Genomic DNA, 6,782 nt, shown 5'->3' with positions numbered 1-6,782 from the left:
CTGCCTTAAGTAACAAATAGCCATCTATTCACACAAGCAAATTACATATTCTATGTATTTTTATTCTGCTCTTCACAAAAAGTAAGAATTGTTTAAAAAAATGCCACTTCCAGGAGCTTTGGGCTGAAGAAAGAAATCGAGGAGTTTGCACTTCTTTTCCTGGTTTTGATGAAAACGAAAGCTGGTAAGCTAAGCAATGACTGATTAAGAGTGCAAGTTTGCCAATCATAGTTCATAATGCCAAGGACGTGCATCTGCAATAGAGACTGGGAGCTTGACCGGAGGGTTTGATAACTTGGGTGATTCCTTCCTTTGCCAGTGACCGGCTTTCCGTGCCCTGAATGCTCCCCCTAACTGTGGTCACACCATGGACATACACATACTCATTTCTTATTACAGTTCTTTTTTTTGCACAAACAGAAACTCCCCCCGCCCCCAGCCCCCATCCCACCCAGCACCACCAGCCATCCCAACCCCCCACAAAATGTCATATTGTTACTGTTGCTGTTGTTATTTGTTGTATTTAGCTCCTTTCCCCCCTTGTATTTGTTTTAGCTAAATGTGCAATAATGTTGGAAAGAAAAAAGACAATGCTGCAAAATTATTGTTTCAGGTATCTCGATGAAAACATCAGGACACACATCAGAAACCCTCCTGCAAACTTGAAGAACGATGAAAATTTCAAAGAGAGCAACAAGATGCATGGTGGGATAAGCAAACGCAACATTCATCATCGTCAATAAGCAACATCATATCAATTATGATGTCGCTTATTGACCTTTCAACACATTTGTTTTGGGGACTTTGTGTTTGTGTGCAGCAATCAATGGTTTTGTGTATGGAAACGTAAACGGTTTGAACATGGAGGTGGGTGACAAGGTCTACTGGTATCTGATGGGGATGGGGAATGACGTTGACATACACGGTGTACACTGGCACGGCCACAGTGTGGAATATAAGGTATGAAAACGTGCAAAAACATGTTGGAAATTGTCACTCCCACTTGGATGACACAATATACAGATTCACTGCACTACATATTGTTATTTTCTCTGCAGCTTGGTGGAGGTCCTCATCGCACTGACGTGTATGAGCTGTTTCCTGCCACCTTCCAGGTAAAAACAGACCAGCGTCATTGTGATACATGTTTTAACAGCAGCAGCAACAACAATAACAACAACAATAATAATGAAATACCTTTGTTTGAACTTACCTGCAGTGAAAAAGAAGATTATTTGCTGAAATTAAAAAAAAAAAATTAACAGCAATAAAATGACTAAATGTAACAGGATTGAAAGTCAGCCAGTGTGGGTGTTTTGTGTTTTTCTCCTGTGGCAGACGGTGAAGATGCGCCCCCAGGTTCGCTGGTACATGGCTGCTCCACTGCCATGTCATTGATCACATCAAAGCTGGCATGGAGGCGTTGTACACTGTGAAAGAGAAACGTGAGGAGACAAACTCAACAGAGAGGCTGACAATAAGGGACATATGAGAATATATACACTAATCTTTCTTTCCTTCTTCTTCCTTCTCTTAAACAGCCAAGAAGGGAGGAATCTTTGGGTGAACTATGGAGAAAAATGGAAGGGGAAAAAAAAAACAATTTAGTGTAAATGATGATTTCAGTAGCTGACTTATTGATTATCTATGTTTATAATGAGCTTGCATGTCAAATGAATGAACAATTGAAAACTGCTGAATAAAAATGTATGATCTCAAAATCTTTCAGATTTATACATTTCTGTGAGTGTGACTGTTATTTTTATTTATTTATTATTTATTATTATTTATTTAGTATCAACCCAGTGATGACTGGAAGCTTATTCAGAGAACAACACTGCTCCTAATTCGAAACTAGAAAGCAAACTTGAAGGATAATAGATGCATCTTGAGTGGAAATGCTTTATGAGCATGAACCACCACTAGGTGGCAATGCTACCTTCTGACAGTCGTTTCACATTTTACAAATGTAACAGATCAACTGAAACAGCTCTACTGTGTCTTTTTCTGGTTTTTCTGTTCTGATTTTACTGACCCATGGACATCTACACAGTAGGGATGCACCTGCACAACAAGGCAAGGCAACACAAGACTGTAAGAAAGCTGAATGAGTTTAAATGTAAATCATGTTGAAAAAACAGATATGCAGGCAGCTTGAGGGCAAAGGACTTGTGGTTTCACAGAAGTGGTAGTTGCTCTTCTCTCCCAGCTGTGGTCACTGTGAACCTGGCTGTTTAACAACTCAGACATCCATGATGCTCCCATTCACGGTGGATTCAAGATGACGCAAACCTTTGAGCTTCACTGTTTGCCGTAGAGGGACCACTCTTTGAAAGAGTTCATGAGGAAGTGGACCACTACAGTAACCACTTCACTCAACTCATCTTCTTGTTATTAAACAGAAACCTGCAGCATTTGTGAATTGTCTGGGTGAACTTCTGAACTCCTCAAAAAAAAACCACATGACCATTCTGTTTATGATTGGGCAAACAAATCTGCAGCCCAAAAGAAAAAAAGAGGAAGAAAAGAACTTCAAATAATGTGAAAATATGAAGCGCAAGCGACAGGCTGCACAGGGTCACTTTATTATGATTTGGCCCTTTCACCATTCAAGGATCAGTTAATCGAGAAGATTATGGTCCCTTAAACAGCCAATCAAAACACCACCGCAAATTTGATGAGCATGCTCAATCTCAAAACGCATTCTGCAGTGAGTGTCTACGTCTCAGCGGCCACCAGCTGCCCCCGATTAGCCAGCTGGAAATGGAATTTAAAAGATTCATACCATGAAATGTGGCCAATAATGCCAACTCTGATCTAAACCTGCACAGAATGTCAATGCTGGCAACAGCTTTGCCACATTAAAACTTTATGTGACACACACTCCTGTTCCAAAATATGGAGGCTTTACATCAAAACTGCTGTTTGCATTAGAGGCTGAATTCCACAAAGCTGAACACCAGAGCCAAATTAAGCAGCTACAGTTGAAATGAAAACAGCAAGAAAAAAGTCACTAAAACACCTCTGAATTTCAATGCTAGAACAGAATGAAACAATTAAAAAAAAATAATCAGGAAGTCAATATGATATAATATAGTGCTGGACAATATGGACAATACTGGCCATCCTCAGTACATCACCACATAGAAGAGCTCACAGTAGCTGATCTCAGCTGACAAGGCACAAAATGCAGCACGTTTTCTCACAAGTCATCAGTCAATAACAAGGCTAATAGAAACACACAAATCACAAGTACACTATATCTATCATCTATCTCTATCTATCAATGATTGTGTAATAGGAAATATTTTTATGTACAGTATTTATCCATTTATTTATTACCTCTTTCTACTGTTAGTCTGTTTCATCAATGTTTTGAACACGTTTTGATGTTTTTGCTCAACATAAAACGCAAAAACTAGAAAGTCATCTGAACACAAGGTAGTTAAAGCCTGACTACATTCTGTTGAAAACCCGCTTATTTAACGTAAAGTTAAATGTAAAAAGAAAGAAGGAAAGAAAGAAAGAAAGAAAGAAAGAAAGAAAGAAAGAAGTACTTGCTAGACCAAACTGATTCATGAAGCACACTGAAGCTTTCATCACAAACACTTTTTCTGAGCAGATTGAGACACACCGATACTAACTTAGTTCATTTTCCCCTTATTACTATGCATATGTTGCCTGCCACTCATCATAGTTTAAATGTATCAGTGGCTATAATTCACTCACTCATCACTGTACTCTGTATGCCAAGGCAGGGATGGTTGTCTTTCTCTGCTTGTGGGCTTCTCCAGCTTCATAGTATATAAAGCAATTATTGGGCTTTTCCCATCATACCTCTGCAATATACCTCAGTTTAGATGAAACCCAAATTAACATTTCGTGCTCTCTGTAATTTTTTTTTCTCTGCCTTTATCCTCAGAACAGGGGACTGAATTTAGGAAGAGGGTATTACAGTAATGTATTCTGCTCCCTGTGCCTGGATCACTCCATCAAAAATCACAAGAATTACATTAATTTATCAACATAAATTATTTGAAAACTTGAGGTCACATAGTTTTTAATTACCAACTGTGGAAGGTGTAGGTAGATGTTGGGTTGTATGGCCTGTCATCCTGCATATTCAGTGGTGTATTTCAGTGTGTTTGTCTGCTATATCGGGACTCTTTCACTCCTCCACTTTCCTGTTATCGCCTTCTCCACTCCATCCAGTCCTCTTCTTCCCTCACACTCCCTTATCCCTCACCCGGACTGTGTAATAGAACCATCCACAGGACTCTCAGACTTTCTCTTTTTGGTTTGTTTATTTATGAGTTCTTCTCTATGAGTCTCTGTCGATTCATCCTTTGCTTTGACAGCATTTTGGCCAAGGCTGTGCTTTTAAAAGAGTTCACTTGAACTCAAGAACCCGTCTGGAAAAAGGTAAAATATAAATTAAAAAAAATCCCTAAATCTGTAAGTACTTTTTCCACATTTGTGGTAAATAAAAAATAATAATCCTTGCAAATTTGAAATCATGCAGTGCCATAATATTTGAGTGCATAGGAGTTTTCACATTGTCAAATATTCCAGAATATTTCGACTGGTGAGTCCCTGAAATCAGGGCTGGGTCTACGCAGGGGCAATAGGGGGCCTGGCCCCCTCAAGTAAATGTTGTGCCCCCTCAAACTAAATTCCCCAAAATATATTAGCACGAGCATGCACTGCACCATCCTCGCTCCGACGCTACATGCGGACCCCCCCCCCCTCCCCTCCCCGCCCTCCCTGAGAACGAATGTCTGGCAACAGGTCTGCCCTCAATTGTGAATTATGTCTGTAATGAAATTATTCCCTCACACCTGATTGTAGTTAGCATGTTTTGAGACAGTACTCCACATATGTGCAATATTATAATCTGCTCACCACATGTGCGCTCTATCAGGAGAGTGATATGGTTTTATGAATGGGTCACCAACACTTGGTCTCAAAGTGTGATGATAAATGTCTTTTGGCCAAAAAAATTTTTCTGTTTGATGAAGTTTTGAAGTATCATTTGCACATCTAAGATTTAAACAAATTGTAGTGCTGAAAAATGATTGACCTCAGAATGTTAAAATATCGATATGTTATAAGTCTTGCTAAGAAGCCTCACAGTGGTGTAACGCCTCAGAATAACACATCCCTTGTTCAGTTCAGGACATAATGTGGAGCTTATTCTTCCTGGACTTGTGTGAGTCTTCTCATGTGTAAGTCATTACATTGTCACAGCTTCAAATGTGTTTATTGATTATTTTGTACTGGATGGACATGCTGAGAGTTTCAAAGAAGATTTTTTTTTTTTAATCTATTTTGTTTCAATCTTGATTGAAATAATGCAGAAACTAAAAGTGCTGTTTTGATACAGCAATATGTCTTCATAGAGAACAGTTCAGAGTCTCTGGATTGCACTTTCATCACATACTCATTCAATGGCTCCATAAACAGTAATCGTTCATTAAAGCTATGTCTGTTATTTTTTGGTACTTTCAGAAATGTATATTGTTATGCTGAAAGCGCGCAGTTGAGGCTATTTTCTATGCCTGTTTCAGTTTGTTAGAAAAACTGAAGTTCCTGAATGTAAAACATCCACCTCTTGCTATCCTGCAAGATTCCTATTGTATCTGGCTGATTCCAGCTTTAGTTCAGGTTGAGTTGGCACAAGCTCGGCCATAAACTAAATGCATTAAAAGTGTGCAATCATATCTCACGAGGATTATCCAGATATTCTGGTCTGTGCAAATCTCTCTGTACATTTCAGAGAGGTGTGTCAATGAATTCTACAAAATGATACAGAAAGACATGCTATTGCTGGCTTTGGTCGGACAAAAAGCCCATTAGGACCGAATCAGCAATGGCATTGACATGTATCAAACAGACAGCTTGTGATTCCTGCAGTCATATCTCCATCCCACAACAGGCTCTTTGGGTAGATTTAACATAAGCTTAATTAATGATTTGATAACTGCCGAGGCGTAAAAAGATGCAGGGAGACAGACATGAATTTCAATATATAAGAGCAAAACTGGCGGGTAACACATAATGACAGGATTTTCACCAAATGTTTCCCACAAGCGTTCCCTGTCTCTATCTGTCTCTCACGCTTTTCTCTGAAGGGCTCCATGTGCGTTCCACAGCACATGAGAGGAGAAAAGTTGCAGGACTATGAACTAAATAAAGCAGATGTTTATTGAAGACTGTGTTCCCTGTGAACCCTCACACAACAGGGAGGAGCTGCAAGTCCTTCAGTCTTGACTGAGTCACCATCTGCAGGAAATGCAGGTCAGTTCAAATGAGTCAAGCTGCATGTGATAGATTCGCAGCAGTGCTGAGATTGTAGGTCCAAAACACTTTTCTGATGAGGCATCACTGTGAACAGAAGTAATTAATCAAAGGTCCCCCTGGACTCTACTTGCGAATATCTTTGAAATAAGCAGAAAAAGAGGTTCAATGCTCGCTCTGCGACCAAACTCTTGGATATTTCTATTGGGGTCATTTGCATTTAAATGTTGAACAATAGAAATGTTAACAAAAGTGTTTCTTTGTTTCCTGGTTTAAAAAAGTGCTTGTCAACACTGATTATTATAATGTTGGTAAGCCTCAGTCTTTCCCTTTAAAAAAATGCCACATTTGTTTGTGGTTCTTATAAGAAAGAAAAAGTTTAACGGTGCATTAAGGAGTTTTTCAACCTTAAAAATACTTATTTTCCACCATAAATATGTTACACATTTTTAATGATGTGTACAATGTGCCCTGACATATTCATT

The 6,782-nt window shown here is 39.1% G+C and overlaps 1 pseudogene; it reads left to right on the top strand.

The window, feature by feature from the left end:
- LOC115382019 (ceruloplasmin-like) overlaps positions 1–1,567 on the top strand; it is a 1,704-nt pseudogene extending 137 nt beyond the window's left edge.
- Positions 1,568–6,782: the final 5,215 nt, after the last annotated feature.

Source organism: Salarias fasciatus, chromosome 23 (genome assembly GCF_902148845.1).
Source record: "Salarias fasciatus chromosome 23, fSalaFa1.1, whole genome shotgun sequence".
In the NCBI taxonomy this organism is placed as follows: domain Eukaryota; kingdom Metazoa; phylum Chordata; class Actinopteri; order Blenniiformes; family Blenniidae; genus Salarias; species Salarias fasciatus.
This window is presented reverse-complemented; position numbering and strand designations above follow the sequence as displayed.